This window comes from Pan troglodytes, chromosome 2, assembly GCF_028858775.2.
Source record: "Pan troglodytes isolate AG18354 chromosome 2, NHGRI_mPanTro3-v2.0_pri, whole genome shotgun sequence".
Lineage (NCBI taxonomy): Eukaryota > Metazoa > Chordata > Mammalia > Primates > Hominidae > Pan > Pan troglodytes.
Window position 1 is genome coordinate 19,535,909 of NC_086015.1, and position 18,720 is coordinate 19,554,628.

An 18,720-nucleotide genomic window follows, 5' to 3' on the forward strand; every position below is an offset into this window, starting at 1 on the left:
CCACACTACCCAGCTCCAGGACCAGACACAGTAGGGAAATGGGGAGACAGGTGAGTGAACTGCCCCACCCCAGGGCACAGTGTGGGCATGATCATGGCACTTTTGGGGGCAGTGGCAGGGCCTCTTGGCTGGGAGCCCTTGAAGAGAAATAGAATGAGGTATGCTTGGATGATAGACTGCTGACAGATTCTGGTGGCTCAGCATAGCAGAAGGCCACTTCCAAATTTGGACGGCTGGACAGTGGGGGAACATTTTATTTGGGCTTATTGCACTCCAGCTCCTGCTCCTGCTGGGAACTGCTAGCAAGGACAGCTTGCCCTGTGTTTTCCCTGGCCTGACATCCTATTCCAGAATCCCTGCACTTTCTCCACCTGGAAAGCCTCCTGTCCCCATCCCTTCATGTCCAAATCCTCCCAGCTCTCCCAAATTTAAATGTTTCCCCCTCAACAAAGCCTTTGCCAGGAGAAATGTGTTCCCTCTGGGAACTTCCCTAGTTCATGCTCTGCTTTCCTTCCTTGGCACTCCTTGGGCAGTGGGCTTGAGGGCAAGAGCACCATGGTTTAAAGCAGACAGTACCTGTTTTGATTCCTGGCTCTGCCACTCATTAGCTAGGAAACTCTTCAGAGTTCCTCTGAAGGAATCCTTCTGGGGTTTCGATAAAGTGTCAGAGATTACTGCTGAGGCTCCTTGGACAACGACTATCCAGATCTCAGGACTCAGCCCTCCTCCCTCCTTCCTTCAGGACCCCTAACTAGGGAAGCTCCATGTAAGCCTTAGCAGCCAAATGGAAATGGGAGGTCACCTTTTAATAATAGTGGTAACAACCAAACAGGTTCTGCTAAAGTTGGAGAATGTGGGTTAGGCCTGGAGACCACAGAGAATTGCCTGCTTCCTCCCCATGGTATCTAAGATGGCCAGCTCCTCTTTGGGCTCCCGTCTGCCTCCCCTCCAGGGATAGGGAGGAGAGAGGTGGCACACAGAGTCCAGATCTGGGTAAGCAGCTGCTAGGAAGCCTCCTGACCATAAGCATGGGACAAAGGTAGCCCATGCCACGGTGCTGATCATTATGGTGGGGTGACACCCACCCATGAGTAAAATGACCCAAAGAGTGTCCTTGGTTCTGATCAATCTAACTGATAACTCCTTTTTTTTCTTGTAGGGCATGGGAGCATGGACTTAGATGGTGGTAGCCCAGGCAGAAATGTGGGGAAAGGCGTCTCCTCTTCAACAGTATGGATTAGACACACAGCATCTAAAATACCTTATAAAGGTCAGGCACAGTGGCTCACGACTGTAATCCCAGCACGTTGGGAGGCAAAGATGGGTGGATCACCTGAGGTCAGGAGTTCAAGACCAGCCTGGCCAACATGGCAAAACCCCGTCTCTAGTAATAATACAAAAATTAGCTGGGTGTGGTGGCATATGCCTGTAATCCCAGCTACTTGGGAGGCTGAGGCCAGAGAATTGCTTGAACCTGGGAGGCGGAGCTTGCAGTGAGCTGAGATCATACCACTGCACTTCAGATTGGGCAACAGAGTGAGACTTCATCTCAAAAAAACAAACAAACAAAAAACCTTATAGAATGCCTTGCCATGTGGCAGGAGTGATCTAAACTATTCCAAAATATGAATATTGAGGTTTGCGTGTATGTATATGTGTAAATGTAAATGAAGCTCTAGTCTGTTCTTTCAACCTTGCAATATAATTGTCTTGGTCTGTTTGGGATGCTATAACAGAATATCTTTCCCTGGGTGGCTTATAAACAACAGAGATTTATTTATCACAGCTCTGGGAAGTCCAAGATCAAGGTGGTGGCAGATTTGGTGTCTGGAGAAAGCTCATTTCCTGGTTCATAGATGGCAGTCTTCTCTCTGTGTCCTCAACATGGCAGAAACAAGGGGTCTCTCTGAGACTTCTTTTTTAAAGGCACTCATCCCATTCATAAAGGCTCTAAACTCACGACTTAATCGCGTCCCAAAGGCCCTATCTCCTAATACCATCACTTGGGGATTAAGTTTCAACATATGAATTTGGGGGGGAACACAAATGTTTGGTCTATAGCCGTAATTATTTAGGTATGTGCTTTATTTCTCTAAGTAGATTATTAATTCTTGAGCACAAGGCCCTTGCTGCTTTATCTCTTTATTCCTCCAGGTGCCAAATCTGATTCACAGCAGGCATTCAATAGTGTTGAATGAATTAATGAGTTGATTTGCATGACGCATGCAAGTTAGACAAACTACACTGCATGTATCTAGAACCTTAAAAGTAATTCAGGCCAGGCGTGGTGGCTCATGCCTGTAATCCCAGCACTTTGGGAAGTGGAAGCAGGCGGATCATTTGAGATCAGGAGTTCGAAACCAGCCTGGCCAACATGGTGAAACCCCATCTCTACTAAAAATACAAAAATTAGCTGGGCATGGTGGTGGGCGCCTATAATCCCAGCTACTCGGGAGGCTAAGGCAGGAGAATTGCTTGAGCCTGGGAGGCAGGGGTTGCAGTGAGCAGAGATCCATTGTACTCCAGACTGGGTGACAGAGCGAGACTCTGTCTCAAAAAAAAAAAAAAAAAAAAAAAGCTAATTCAGCCTGGATCAAGTTTCCCTTTATAAAGTCTCAGAACAGATGTGGTTCTTGCCAAGAGAATCATGGGTTTGCAGCCCCACGGGCCTTTGCTTTAAATGGAATGACACATGGAAGGCACCTTGCACAAGTCTGGCCCAGGAATGTGAGGTTCCAGGGCCCTCTGTGTGAGCCGGCAGCTGGGTGAGTGCCTTGATGCCCACCTGCCTCCCCCAGTCTCTCTCCACAATATGCCAGACATCTCCCATATCAGGGATGTCACCTAGCCTGGGACAAAAGAACCAGCTCTCCTCAGCTCTGGCTTCAGGAAGTGCCAGGTCATTGATCCTTGAAAAAAATACTCTTCAGATGGGAAGATGCTGACATGATGACATAACCTCAATGACAGCCTGTGATTCTCCACACACTGCCTGGAAAATGCATTAGCCAAGTGTATTAGTTTGCTAGGGCTGCCATAATAAAAAGTACCCCCTGCTGGGCAGCTTAAACGACAGAAATTTATTTCTCACAGTTCAGGGGGCCAGAAGTCCAAGATCAACATGCAGACAGAGTTGGTTTCTTCTCTGACTTCTCTCTTTGGCTTGCAGATGGTCACATTCTTGCTGTGTCATCGAGTGGTCTTACCCGTGTGTACACATCCCTGGTGCCTCATGTGTCCAAATTGCCTCCTCTTATAAGGACACCAATTGGATTGGATTGGGGCCCACTCTCATGATCTTATTTTATCCTAACCACTTTTTTTTTTTTTTTTTTTGAGACGGAGTCTTGTTCTGTCGCTCAGGCTGGAGTGCAGTGGTGTTATCTCAGCTCACTGCAACCTCCGCCTCCCAGGTTCAAGCGATTCTCCTGCATCAGCCTCCTGAGTAGATGGGATTACAGGCATGCGCCACCACTCCCGGATAATTTTCTTTGTATTTTTAGTAGAGACGGGATTTCACCATATTGGTCAGGCTGGTCTCGAACTCCTGACTTCATGATCCGTTTGCCTTGGCCTCCCAAAGTGCTGGGATTACAGGTGTGAGCCACTGTGCCCGGCCTATCCTAACCACTTCTTAAAGACCCAATCTCCAGATACAGTCATACCTGAAGTACTAGAGGTTAGGGCTTCAACATATGAATTTGGAGAAGACACATTTCAGCCCGTAACACCCAGCTTAACTGGTTTCAGCTGTAGAAGAAAGCACACATCTCTGGGGTCAGAAGGACCTGAATTTAAGTCCATTTATTTCCCAGCTATATGATCATGGGCAAGTTGTTAAACCTGTCTGAGTTTTTGCTTCCTCATTTGCAAACTGGAGTTCCTGGGTTTGTGAGAATCAAAGGAATGGTCATGTGGAAAGTTTCCCCCTTAGCCTACTATGGGAATGTTTGGACTCGAATACACATGGCAACTTGCTGATGGAGCCCTGGGGAAGAGAGGGGAGGAGGGAGGAGTGCTCATGGCTCCCTTTAGCCCTGCCCTAGCCTAAGGAGAAAGAAGGCCGCTATGGAGCAGATGCATTAAGGACATCTTCCCTACTCCTGTGCTGGTGGGGGGCGTCACTGTGCCAGGCACAGGAAATGGATCAGGTTTTAGGCTACCTATTATCAGGCACATAGAGACAGCCAGTATCTCTCTTTAGGTAGAGACCTCCCTTGCTATTTGAATTGAATGAGAAGTTTTGATATAGACACGGCTGGACTTTTTAACGCTTGAAAATGAGATATCTGGTTAATAGCTGAAACGAACAGCGAAAGCTATGATTCCTGCTTAAACTATAACCCAAAATCTGGGAAAGGGAGATGTGATAAAGCTCTTTTAAGAGCCCCAAACTTTCAATAAACTAGTTATCAGTACTTCTTATTTCTTGTCTCATTGGTATCTTATATCCCTAATCCTTCTTCAAAGCACCAAAAATTCAGATCTTCCAACTTTTGCCACAATACAAGGGTCAAGCCAAAGCACTCTCCTAATTGAGTTATCCCCTCTGAATAAAATCTTACATCTCACTTGATTTTTACCATTTGTCCCACAAAAAATCCCAAACCTCTTATAAAGTGATCTTTAAAAAGCATGTTAAAATGTAATACAGACTGAAACTGAGGGCTCCAGTGCAAGTGTCAGTGGGGAGAGGCAGCAGAGGGTGGAGACAGGCAATATGAGTCAGGCTGCAGGAGGATGCAATGAGCTCAGTCTCTGCAGTTACCTGAAGAGTTAGCTGGGGCTGGAGGATTTCAGAAACCTGGACTTCTTTATAGGGCTTCATGACTGTCTTCAGGACATGTCAAATGGCTTACCCAAGAGCAAGTGATCCAAGAGGAATATAAAGGAAAATGCCTCCAGGCGTCCAAGGCCACACTCAAGGAGAGAATTAAGCTTCACCACTTGAAGGAAGGAGTACCAATGAATCTGTAGACATATTTCAAAACCATCACTTTCTCCCATTCATCTGCTTTTCTTGAGTCAAACTTGTGTACACCAAGGTTCTCCTTCCTTACAGTGACTTCCTTCTCATAAGGCTCCCTAGTTCGTTATGCAAATGAATCCTAGCATCCTCTCTGCCAGCTCCCCGAATTTGTAGGGGCACACAGCCTTTATCCTAGCCCAGCACACTTGCTTTTGTATGCCATCGTGGCCCAGAACAAACTTACACCGAAACTCCACTTCCCTATCCTTTTGACCATCCTGTGCCTCAGGAATGAGGCCAAACATCCATGTACCCCTGCATAGAAGAAAAATGGGCCAATTTTTCTTCTTAGACACCTACAACTAAAAACATATCACCCAGTGGGTAAGCAGAGAGGTCAAATCTTAGCATGCATCAGGTCACTCAGAGAATGTTTTAAAACAAAGATTTTCAAGTTTCTAACTCAGAAAGTCTTGGGAGTTGGGTGCGGATTTCCATTTCTTATGTTTCCAGATGATGCTCCTGCTGCTCGTCCATGGGCCACACTGCGAGAATCACTGGTATAAGGGTTAATTGAGTGAAATGAATGCACCTACAGTGATTGAATTATTGGGGCACATTTATCCAGGTGGCCATTTTCAGCAGGGTAATTTGGACAAACTTACAACTTCCCTGGAATATTATGTTTTGTGGCTATGTTCTTCTGGTCTCTTATCTCCTTCCTATGTTCTTCCCCTTCCATTAAATATATCCACCCTAAAAGCATATATAACCTATTTTTTCTTTTAGATTTTTGTTTATAACTGCCTTTCACTTTATTGGTATACAAATTCTGAGAACTGACGCCTTGGAGGAAGCCCTGTGGTTTGCAAATTCAAAAACACATTCTGAATTGAGGCCAACTTAAAAGCATATCTCATTACTTTTTTTTGGATTTTCTTATGTGCTCCAACTTTCCATTACATTTCTCCCCTTTCCTATCAGTTTGAATCTGCAAAGTACTTGACTTAGGAACTTCACAAACTCAAAGCAACTAACAAATGGTAGCATCTAATATGCAAATGACCTTCTAAAGTAATTTTCTATTTTTATTCTGCTCTATTTCAGTCAGTCTGGGAGATTTCTGGAAAGAGCCTATTCTAAAAGCATTTCCATTTATATTAGTAACTGGCTCCATAAATAGCCAATTTGTTTTACTTTTCTCTGGATCATTCTCAACCCTATTTGTTCCAGTTGAGTCAAATTGTCAAAGAAAGCTGAATGGTTTATATTCCTGATGTACAATTTTTAACATATTTGCAAGAAAAGGAAAAAGAAAACTACACCAGCATATAACATTGTTTTTATTGATAACCTCTCTCTCCAGCCAGCTAGTAATCTATTTCTATTAAAAATGGAGTCTGGCTTTTAAAAATAATGAATGCTGGCAGGGCGCAGTGGCTTATGCCTGTAATCCCAATACTTTGGGAGGCTGAGGTGGGTGGATTGTTTGGGGCCAGGAGTTCAAGACCAGCCTGGCCAAATGGCAAAACCCCATCTCTACTAAAAATACAAAAATCAGATGGGTGTGGTGGTGCACATCTGTAGTCCCAGCTACTCAGGAGGCTTAGGCAGAAGAATCACTTGAACCCAGGAGGTGGAGACTGCAGTGAGCTCATCATGCTACTGCACTCCAGCCTGGACAACAGAGCAAGACTCTGTCTCAATAATAATAATAATAAATAATGAATGCTGTTGATAGTGGGGAAGGCTATGCCTGTATGGAAACCAGAGGTGTATGAGATATCTCCGTACCTTCCTCTCAATTTTGCTGTGAACTTAAAACTGCTCTTTAAAAAATAAAGTCTTTTAAAACATGAATGTAAAGTGTTTATTGCATAATGACTTAATGGCAGGATGAAGATATATTAAAATATCCATTGGGAAGAAATTTTCAAAGATCCCAATACCAAAGTCTTTGGTGAGCACTTTCATCCCACTGGCTGGGACTCATCAAAGCTCCCTCCTGTTGTGTTGAGTTCCGTGTTGCCACGACTCTGAGGAGGAGATTCAGATGCACACCTCAGGCACACTGCCACATGTTATTGTTGCTTAGGTGCTAGATGTCTCCCCTAAGTGGTCTCTGTTCAGTGCCCTGAAGCCTGCGTCCCTGGAGAAGCCCACCTCACATCTCCTACAATTTGAGGAGCACCATCTCCCCTGCTTTCTCTTATTTATCAATCTCACTGAATCAAATCTCAGCCAATAGTTTGCCTGGTCGCCCCTTTAGCTGTTCTGTGGGAACTGTGTCTAGTGTCTTTTCTCAGATGAGCAATCTAGAGGCTCACATCTTGCTACACACAAGGTTAGCAAAGTGCATGGCACACAACAGTGACTCAGTAGAAGCTGAATGATATAGAAGAGTTATGATCTATCTCTTTACCACTTTATCACTGCTCCTCCTTGTACTTTGACATTGCTTGTTCTTTAGGTAATCCTCAGTTTTGTCACCGAAATATTAAGCCCAGAATTTTGCAAGAAGATCAAAATGGAAAAAATTCAAAAGTTCTCAACTTAAAAACACAGCCCCATTTATTCTCTTTTGAATCTTTTCTCTTTTAAAATTGCACTCTTCAAGATAAAACCACACCATATGCGACCCTGAAAAAAGCCACTTAATTTCCCTGAGCCTCTTTCCTTACCTGGGGAATAATACCACTCCCTCCAAAAGGTTTCTGTGAAGAATGAAATAAAATTATGTGTATGAACGCTCCTAAGAGTTACGTAAACTTGATTATCATTATTCCCTCAAATCTAGATCAAAACAATACCAGTAAGCAACATTGACAGTTACCTAAAACAGAACATTAGCCATTTTCTCTTCCATGTTTTCTTATTATTTTCCCGAAGTCCTCCATTCCTTGGGTCATCTCAGGGAGTGGATGGGTCAGCCAAGTCTGGGGAATCCCTGAACAGAAGAGACCATTGCCTGACTCTCCAGAGTGTGGACCCCAAGGAGAAGCCCATGCCCAACATGGCATTCAGTGGCAGCATTCCAGCGTCTGAGGGAGAAGTCCAGGCAGATGGGCCTGAGAGACCTGCAGAGATCTGTACATCCCAGCATAGCATGAGGAATGCGGCCAGAAACTTCCCATGTCCCCATGGGAAGGGGCTGAGCAGATGGCAAACTGGAAAAGTCCTGTTTGCAAAGAGTAGATCCATTAGCAAATTAGAAGTGGAGCCTCAGGATGGGAACTCCATGAGGAGAGGGGACAATTATAGTAGCTGGTCTCCAAAGATGGCCCCCAGTCAACCACATCTCCCAGGGGTCACATTCCTGTGTAGTCCCCTCCCACACTGAACCTCACTTGGTCCTGTCATTTGCTGTAACCATTAGAATGCAGCAGAAGTGATACTGTGCCAGTTCCAGGCCTGGCAGCTTTTACTTTTGCCCTCATGAGAAAAACCAGGTACCCTACTGGAGAGAGACTACATGGAGGAGTACCAAGGGGCCACAGTTGTCCTGGACCAATCAGCTTAAGGCTGTCAGAAACAAATAAGAAGTCTAACAAAATCAGGTTTATTCATCCACTGCAATGAGGGAGACAGCAGCCCAGAGGAACCGTGGGGCAGCTCACCAAACAAATGTAAAGTGGAGTTAGTACAGGATTTAGGGAAAAGGTGGAATTTAAATGAAGTAGATTTTTTTCTGCTTGTTTTTGAACTGAAAAATTGTTCTATAAATTGAAGTCATCAAGGAAACTCAAAAGTGACATTAAGAGTCAAACAATTTTCACACAAAGCATTTGAAGAATATATGTGCATTATATAGATGAGAAGGGGGCTCAAGAAAAATGAGTGGGGGGCAGCCGCGGTGGCTCATGCCTGTAATCCCAGAACTTTGAGAGACCGAGGCAGGCGGATCACTTGAGACCAGGAGTTTGAGACCAGCCTGGACAACATAGTGAAACCCAGTCTCTACAAAAAATACAAAAATTGTCTGGGCACGGTGGCACATGCCTGTAGTTCCAGCTACTCAGGAGGCTGATGTGGCAGGGTCACTTGAGCCTGGGAGGTGGAGGTTGCAGTGAGCTGAGATCGTGCCACTGCACTCCAGCCTGGACAACAGAGCGAGACCCAATCTCGACAAAAAAAAAATAATAAAATAAAAGAAGGATGAGGTGGGTATAGACCAGAGGGTGAGGGATGAGGGGCAAGAGGGAACCTTAGGTTTGCTAGGCCAGTTACACACTGAAGCAATGGAGATCTGCTGGGAGCCAACTAATAAGAATAAGACAATACTAGCCCAGGAAGTGCCAACAGATGCAAAGCCATATACAACATTCAAAGTCTTTTAATGTCTGTCATTTTAACAAATTGAGATGCCATATTCCACAGACCATAAATTCACGTAAGTCACCATTTTAGACTATACAATTCACTGATTTTTAGTATTGAATCTGAGTGTTGATGGTCTCAAAGCAAAGCAGGCTCTGTGTAAAGGTTTCCACATCAGGTCTGGACTATGACGGAAATGCCAAGGTCCTCCTGCTTCCTTGTATATTAGAAAGCTATGGCAGGTGTAGAATGTTGTGTCCAGAAAACCCTCTGCATCTGAGTTGCAAATTAAAACTGTTTCTCTGTGCCAAAGTGACTTAGCTCCTCCAGGCACGGAGTATGTCATTCTTACTTATAAAAGTTTCTAATAATCTATGATTTTAGAAAACAAAGCTTCTCACTGAATAAGAAAGGCAGTGTTAGCCACTTATAGCTGCAGCGTGCCTCGGGATGAAAAATTTCCTCCTGTTAACTTCACATCTGGCTTTATCCATGTATTAGTCCATTCTCACACTGCTATAAAGAAATACCTGAGACTGGGTAATATATAAAGAAAAGAGGTTTAATTGGCTAGTGGTTCTGTAGGCTGTAGAGGAAGCATGGATGCTGCCATCTTCCTGGCTTCTGGGAAGGCCTAAGGAAACCTATTACGGTGAAGGGGAAGTAGACGTGTCTTACGTGGCCAGAGCAGGAGGAAGAGAGAGTGGGGGCACCACACACTTTTAAACAACCAGATTTCACGATAATTCACTCACTCACCATCATGTGAACAGCACCAAAGGGATGGTGCTAATCCATTTATGAGAACTCTGCCCCAATGAGCCAATCACCTCCCACCATCTGCACCATGGGGGATTACAATTCGACATGAGATTTGGTGGAGACACAGATTCAAATCATGTCAATCTGCATCTGTTATTCCAGCCTGATGCCTATTTAGGCAGATTTTTTTTTTTTTTTTTTTACATTCTTAGCCCAAGCTCATTTTTATTTTCTCAGAGTGAAGAAGGCAGGCAACTCAGGCCTTCCAGCCCAGTGCTGTCCTCGAGAGGATCCGGCTTTAGCTGCCATCTGCCCACAGCTGCATAAGACAGCTCAAGCAGGATAAGCCGAACCACTGAATCCAGTCAACCAACAAAATATGAGAGAATAATGTCTTGGATTTAGTCACTCTGGTTTGGGATGGTTTGTTGCGTATACACGGATTAAAGAATCAGTCATTCTTGAAGAAGAACTCTCCCCTGATGGCAGGATGGTAATAAGGCCCCTGAAAATTAGATCATCCCCAGAGAAGAAGAAAACAAGGGAGAGGAATGAGCCTAAATTAAAGACTTACTCAAAAGAGACTTGAGTTTTAACCTCTACTGATAGAAGTCAGAAGAGTAATGGCTGTGGGGGATGCATGGGTTGGCTGGAGGGGGCATGAGGGAGCCTTCTGGATTATTGGCAATGCCCTATACCTTGATCTGGGTGGTGGTTACATGGCCACATACATATGAAAAATTCACCGAGCTGTACACTTAAATACTAAGTGGAAATGGAGTTCAGGAGCTAATTTCTATTACAGAGTAATAAAGAAAAGTTCACCAATTCTGTGAAATGTACACCTGCCACAACATAAGTGAAAACAAAGAATGGCAGACACATGAAGTAAACAAATATTTATATAGAAAAAAGTATTATTTATGAATCTAAACAGTGAGTGACCAAGATGCCAAACAGAAACATGATTAAGAACAGGGAACTTGAGAATATAAAATTATAACACTGATGGAATACTCACTCTTGTAACTCCTATTTCAATGAGTTAAATTAGAAGTAGACTATACCCTTTTCAAGATCATCATCCCTGGAATTAGAGATGGAAGGAAGCTTTGAAATCCTCCTTCACTGGTTCTCAAACTGGGCTGCACACTGGAATCACCTGGAGAGCTTTAAAAAATACTGATGCCTGGGGCCCACTCTAGAGATTCTGATGTAATTGGTCTGAGGTGTGGCTTGGGAATCAGGAGTTTTAAAAGCTCCCCAGGTGATTTCAATGTGCCGGCAGGGTTGAGAATTATGGGTCAATTTCAACCACTCTTCTCACAAATGAGAACACAGAGGCCCAGGACTGGCAAACGGTTTGCTAAATATCCATTAATTGGCTGCAGCCAATTTTCTCTGATGTGCTCTAATAGGAGGGAGCTGTGGTATGGACAATACCAAACAATGAATAATCTAAAAATAATTTATATTTGGTTCGGGAAAGCAGCACATGACTTCCTGGCTGCCGACTGGCCTGGCTAATTCAGTTGGGTCGAAATGAATGTGCTCTTTCCTGCACTGACACTGACAACCCAGCTCTGTGCTGAGATGTGGAAGGAAGGTGGCCAAATTAAACACCGGCTGCAGCCAGTTCTCCAGTGGGCAACAGACATGGTGTCAATGGCACATAGTAACAATATGGATGTAGGGACTTGTCTAACAGAGGATTCCACGATGGAGCAAAGCTAGCTTTCTCCTCGTCCTATACTCTATGAGGGAGGGGGACCAGAGGCATAAAGACGGAACGAAGGAAGAGGGGCTTATGTTTTTCAAGGAGCTATTTGGTGCCAGGTTTCATAATAAGCATTTCTATAAACAGCATATGGTCTTAGCGCTATAGAGTTAGGCATTCTGGAACCCACATTATAGAGATGAGGAAACTGAGGTTCAGAGAGGTTGTATAACCCAAAGCAGAGCCAGAATAGAAACTCCAGCTTACCACACTCAACACTTTCCGACATACCATCTGTCTGTCGAAGAGGGAGAGATGCAGATGGACTTGGGTCAGATCCTTAGATTGTAAGTGCTGCTAAGCAAACTTCACCTCCCGATTTTTCAGTTCTAACAGTCTAAAGGCAGCAACAAAGAGACCTCCAGAAAGTACCTGTGCAGCCATGAGACTCTGTCTCCAATCACGGGAGCATAACTGACCAAGAGCCCCAGCTGCCACTCTCTGAAATCTGTCACCCACATTTATGCTAAGGCCACATTTCCCAGGCATTGTGCTGCTCTTCTCCAATGTCCAGTAGAAATATGAAGGTGGGCCTGTTCCTGGGAGGCATGGGACTCCTCTGATAAAAGTCTTGCCAAATTCTCCTCAGATGGCACCCAGCCAGGATGCTTCTGCCCATCCTTCCTACCCTCTCTCCTCATAGAGGTCTGACCTGCATTGCAGTCTGATGGCTCTCAGCCTTTTCCAGCTCTTCTGTTTTCTCTCACAGAGGCATTTCCCTTAATAAAGTCCCTCATGGGCCGGGCGCGGTGGCTCACGCTTGTAATCCCAGCACTTTGGGAGGCCGAGGCAGGCGGATCACGAGGTCAGGAGATCGAGACCATCCTGGCTAACACGGTGAAACCCCGTCTCTACTAAAAATACAAAAAAATTAGCCGGGCGTGATGGTGGGCGCCTGTAGTCCCAGCTACTCGGGAGGCTGAGGCAGGAGAATGGCGTGAACCCGGGAGGCGGAGCTTGCAGTGAGCCGAGATTGCGCCACTGCACTCCCGCCTGGGCCACAGAGCGAGACTCCGTCTCAAAAAAAAATAATAATAAAAGATAAAGTCCCTCATGTATTTAATCCTACCTTAGCATCTACTTTGCAGAGGACCTGGACGACAGAAATGCCCCTAGCTAATGGTGCCCCCAACTATACACACATCACAGTGGGGAAGGTGAGGAGAGAAAAAGGTCATCTGCTGACTCATCAAGGGGAAGCTGGTCTGAAATTTTTTAATAAAATTGTGGGTACATAGGTGTATAAATTTATGGAGTACATAAGATATTTTGATACAGGCATACAATGCATTATAATCACATCAGTGTAAATGGGGTATCCATCATCACAAATATTTATCCTTTTTTGTTGTTGTTGTGACAAATGATCCAATTATACTCTTTCGGTTATTGTAAAATGTACAATTGTTGACTACAGTCATCCTGTTGTGCTGTCAAATACTAGGTCTTATTCATTCTTTTTATTTTTCTGTACCCATTAACCATCCCCACTGCCCTCTCTCCTGACTACTGTTGCCAGCCTCTGGTAACCTCTCTATGTCCATGAGTTCGATTGTTTTAACTTTTAGCTCCCACCAATAAGTGAGAACATGTGAAGTTTGTCTTTCTGTGCCTGGCTTATTTCACTTAACATAATGACCTCCAATTCCATCCATGTTGCTGCAAATGAAAGGAGCTTATTCTTTTTATGGCTGAATAGTACTCCATTGTGTATATGTACCACATTTTCTTTATCCATCCATCTGCTGATGGACACTTAGGTTGCTTCCAGAACTTGGCTACTGTGAACAGTGCTACAATAAACATGGGAGTGCAGATACCGCTTCAATATACCGATTTTTCTTTTGGGTATAAGCCTAGGAGTGGGTTGCTGGATCATATTGTAGCTCTATTTTTAGTGGGTTTTTTTTTTTTTTTTTTTTTTTTTTTTGAGACATGGTCTTGCTCTGTCACCTAGGCTGGAGAGCAGTGGCACAGTCTCGGCTCACCATAGCCTCGACCTCTTGGGCTCAAGCAATCCCCCATCCTTAGTCTCCCGAGTAGTTGGGACTATAGGCATATACAATCATGCCTGGCTAATTTTTTATTTTTGTATTTTTGTAGAGATGGGGCTTTGCCATATTTCCCAGGCTGGTCTAAACACTTGAGCTGAAGCGATCCACCCTCCTCAGCCTCCCAAAGTGCTGACATTACACGTGTGAGCCACTGTGCCCGGCCCTCTATTTTCAGTTTTTTGAGGAACCTCCAAACTGCTCTCCATAGCGGTTGTACTAATTTATATTCCACCAACAGTGTACAAGGGTTCCCTTTTCTCCACATCCTCTCCAGCATTTGTTATTGCCTGTCTTTTGAATAAAAGCCATTTTAACTGGGGTAAGAAAGCATCTCATTGCAGTTTTCATATGCATTTCTCTGATGACCATATTTAGCACCTTTTCATATACCTGTTTCCCATTTGTATGACTTATTTTGAGAAATGTCTGTTCAGATCTCTTGCCCGTTTTTAAATTGTATTAGATTTTTTCCATACAGAGCTGTTTGAGCTCCTTATATATTCTGATGAGTAGTTTGCAAATATTTTCTCCCAGTCTGTGGGTTGTCTCTTCACTTTGTTTCCTTTGCTGTGCAGAAGCTTTTTAACTTGATGTGACTCCATTTGTCTATTTTTGCTTTGGTTGCCTGTGCTTGTGGGGTATTACTTATGGTTCAATCTTGGTAGGTTGTATGTGTCTAGGAACTTATCCATTTCTTCTGGGTTTTCCAATTTCTTGTCATATAGTTGCTCATAGTAGCCTCCAATGATCCTTTGAATTTCTGTGATATCAGTTGTAATGTCTCCTTTTTCATCTCTGATTTATTTGGGTCTTCTCTTTTCCTTAATCTGGCGAAAGGATTTTATTTTTTAAAAAACTGTTCTGTTGAAATTTTGCATTGTTTTCTTTATTTCAATTACATTTATTTCTGCTCTGCTCTTTATTATTTCTTCTACTAATCTTAAGTTTGGTTTGCTCTTGCTTTGCTATATCTTTAAGATGTATTGTTAGGTTGTTTATTTGAAGTTTCTCTATTTTTTCTTTTTTTTCTTTTTTTTTTTTTTGAGATGGAGTCTTGCTCTGTCACCCAGGCTAGAGTACAGTGGTGCAATACTGGCTCACTGCATCCTCTGCCTCCTGGGTTCAAGCAATTCTCCTGCCTCAGCCTCCTGAGTAGCTGGGATTACAGGCATGTGCCACCACACCCAGCTTTTTTCTTTTGTACTTTTAGTAGAGACAGGGTTTCACCACGTTGGCCAGGCTGGTCTTGAACTCCTGACCTCAGGTGATCCACCCACCTCAGCCTCCCAGAATGCTGGGATTACAGGCATGAGCCACTGCACCCAGCCAGTTTTTCTACTTTTTTGATGTAGGTACTTATAGCTATAAACTTCCCTCTTAGCACTGCTTTGCTGTATTCCATAGGTTTTGGTATGCTGTGTTTCCATTATCATGTGTTTCAATAATTTTTTCAGTTTCCTTCTTAATTTCCTCACTGACCCATTGGTTACTCAGACACATATTGTTTAATTTCCATGTGTTTGTATAGTTTCCAAAATTCCTCATTATCGATTTCCAGTTTTATTCCATTGAGATCAGGGAGGAGACTTGATATTATTTCAGTTTTTAAAAATGTTTTAAGACTTGTTTTGTGGCCTAACATATGGTCTATGCTTGAGAATAATCTATGTGCTGAGGAGAAGAATGTATATTCTGCAGCCATTGCATGAATTGTTCTATAAATATCTATTAGGTCCATCTGGTCTGCAGTGCAGATTAAGTCCAATGTTACTTTGCTTTCTGTCTGGATGATTTGTCCAATGCTGAAAGTGGGATGTTGAAGTCTCCCACTATTATTATATTGGGGTCTCTTTCTCTCTTTAACTCTATTAATATTTGCTTTATATATCTGGGTGCTCCAGTATTGGGTGCATATATAATTGTTATATCCTCTTGCTGAATTGACTCCTCTATAATTATATAATAATCTGGCCTCTTTTTACAGTTTTTGTCTTGAAGTCTATTTTGTCTGATACAGGTATAGCTACTCCTGCTCTTTTTTGATTTCCATTTGCATGGAGTATCTCTTTCCATCCCTTTATTTTGTCTATGAGTGTCTTTATAGGTGAAGTGTGTTTCTTGTAGGCAACAGATCATTGGGTCTTTTTTTTTCTTTATCCATTCAACCACTCTATGCTTTTTGATTGGAGCATTTAGTTCATTTACATTCAATGTTATTATTGATAAGTAATGACTTGTTTTCTGGTTGTTTTGTGGTCTTCTCTTCCTTCTTTCCTTCTGTCCTGTCTTCCTTTTTAGCCGAGGTGATTTTCTCTAGTGGTATGTTTTAATTTCTTCCTTTTTATTGTTTGTGTTATCTATCATATGTTTTTTGATTTGAGGTTACCATGAAGCTTACAAATAATATCTTATAACCCATTTCTTTAAACTGATGACAACTTAACACTTGTATAAACAAAGAGAAAACTAATTAAAATGCTACACTTTTTACATCAGCATAGTGTGAGAAATAAAAATTAAAAATCTCTACACTTTAACTTCTTCCCTCTACTTTTTATTTTGTTTTTGTTTTAATTTATACCTTACTGAACTCTGTCTTGAAAAGTTGTTGCAGTTATTGTTTTGTTTTGAGATAGGCTCTCACTTAACACCCAGGCTGGCTGTAGCCTCGACCTCCAGGGTGGTGACTCCCACCTCAGCCTCCTGAGTAGCTGAAAGTGCAGGCACATGCCACTACACTCAACTAATTTTTTGTATTTTTTTGTAGTGACAGGGTTTCACTATGTTGCCCAGGCTGGTCTTGAACTCTTGAGCTCAAGCAACCTGCCTACCTCGGCCTCCCAAAGTGCTGGGATTACAGGCAAGAGCCACTGTGCCTGGCCATTTTTGACTTGTCCATCATTTAGTCTTTCTACTTAAGATATGAGTTTGCACACCACAATTACAGTGTTATAATATTTTGTGTTTTTCTGTGTGTTTACTATTAACAGTGAATTCCGCAGCTTCAGATAATTTCTTATTGCTCATTAAGGTCTTTTTCTTTCAGATTGAAGAATTCCCTTTAGCATTTCTTGTAGGACAGGTCTGGTGTTGATGAAACCCCTCAGCTTTTGTCTGGGAAAGTATTTCTTCTTCATGGTTGAAGGAAATTTTTGCTGGTTATATTATTCTACAGTAAAAGTTTTTTCCTTCAGGACTTGAAATGTGTCATGTCACTCTTTTTCCTGGCCTGTAAGGTTTCCGCTGAAAAGTCTGCTGCGAGACGTACTGAAGCGTCATTGTATACTGTTTCTTTTCTCTTGCTTTTAGGCTGATTTCCTTATCCTTGACCTTTGGGAGTTTAATTATTAAATGCCTTGAGGTAGCCTTCTTTAGGTTAAATCTGCTTGGTGTTCTATAACCATCTTGTACTTGAATATTAATATCTTTCTCTAGGTTTGGGAAGCTGTTATTATCCTTTTGAATAAACTTTCTACCCTCATCTCTCTCTCTACCTACCTCCTCTTTAGGGCCAATAACTTTCTTTTTTGAGATGGACTCTTGCTCTGTCACCCAGGTTGGAGTGCAGTGGCACAATCTTGGCTCACTGCAACCTCCACCTCCTGGGTTCAAGTGATTCTCCTGCCTCAGCCTCCTAAGTAGCTGGGACTACAGGCACGTGCCACCACACCTGGGCAATTGTTTTGTATTTTTTGTAGAGATGGGGTTTCACCGTGTTAGCCAGGATGGTCTCAATCTCCTGACCTCATCATCCACCCACCTCGGCCTCCCAAAGTGCTGGGATGACAGGCGTGAGCCACCACGCCCGGCCTTTAAGGCCAATAACTCTTAGATTTGCCCTTTTGATGCTACTTTCTAGATCTTGTAGGCATGCTTCATTCTTTTCTTTCTTTTTTTTTTTTTTTGGTCTGTGACCATGTATTTTCAAGTAGCTTGTCTTCAAGCTCACTAATTCTTTCTTCTGCTTCATCAGTTCTACTGTTAACAGACTGAAACATCCTTCGGCATGTCAACTGCATTTTTCAAATCCAGAATTTCTGCTTGATTCTACTTAATCGTTTCAATCTCTTTGTTAAATTTATCTGAAAAGATTCTGAATTCCTTCTCTGTGTTATTTTGAATTTCTTTGACTTTCCTCAAAACTGAGTTCCTTTTGAATTCGGTCTGAAAGTTCACATATTTCTGTCTCTTTGGGATTGGTCCCTAGTGCTTTAGTTAGTATGGTGAGGTCATGTTTTCCTGGATGGTCTTGATGCTTGCAGATGTTCATCAGTGCATGCACATTGAAGAGTTAGGTATTGATATGGTTTGGCTGTGTCCCCACCGAAATCTCAACTTGAATTGTATCTCCCAGAATTCCCATGTGTTGTGGGAGGGACCCAGGGGGAGGTAATTGAATCATGGGGGCTGGTCTTTCCCATGCTACTCTCGTGATAGTAAGTCTCACGAAATCTGATGGGTTTATCAGGGGTTTCCGCTTTTGCTTCTTCCTCATTTTCTCCTGTTGCCACCATGTAAGAAGTGCTTTTTAACCTCCCACCATGATTCTGAGCCTCCCCAGCCATATGGAACTGTAAGTCCAATTAAACCTCTTTTTCTTCCCAGACTCGGGTATGTCTTTACAAGTAGCATGAAAATGAACTAATACAGTAACTTGGTACCAGTAGAGTGGGGCATTGCTGAAAAGATACCCGAATATGTGAAAGCAACTTTGGAACTGGCTAACAGGCAGAGATTGGAATAGTTTGAAGGGCTCAGAAGAAAACAGGAAAATGTGGGAAAGTTTGGAACTTCCTAGAGACTTGTCGAATAGCTTTATCCAAAATGCTGATAGTGATATG

At 43.0% G+C, this 18,720-nt stretch overlaps 1 protein-coding gene across 1 annotated transcript in view; it reads right to left on the minus strand.

The window, feature by feature from the left end:
• Positions 1 to 18,720, minus strand: part of COLQ (collagen like tail subunit of asymmetric acetylcholinesterase) — a 100,226-nt gene that overhangs the window by 80,929 nt on the left and 577 nt on the right. The window lies entirely within an intron of this gene.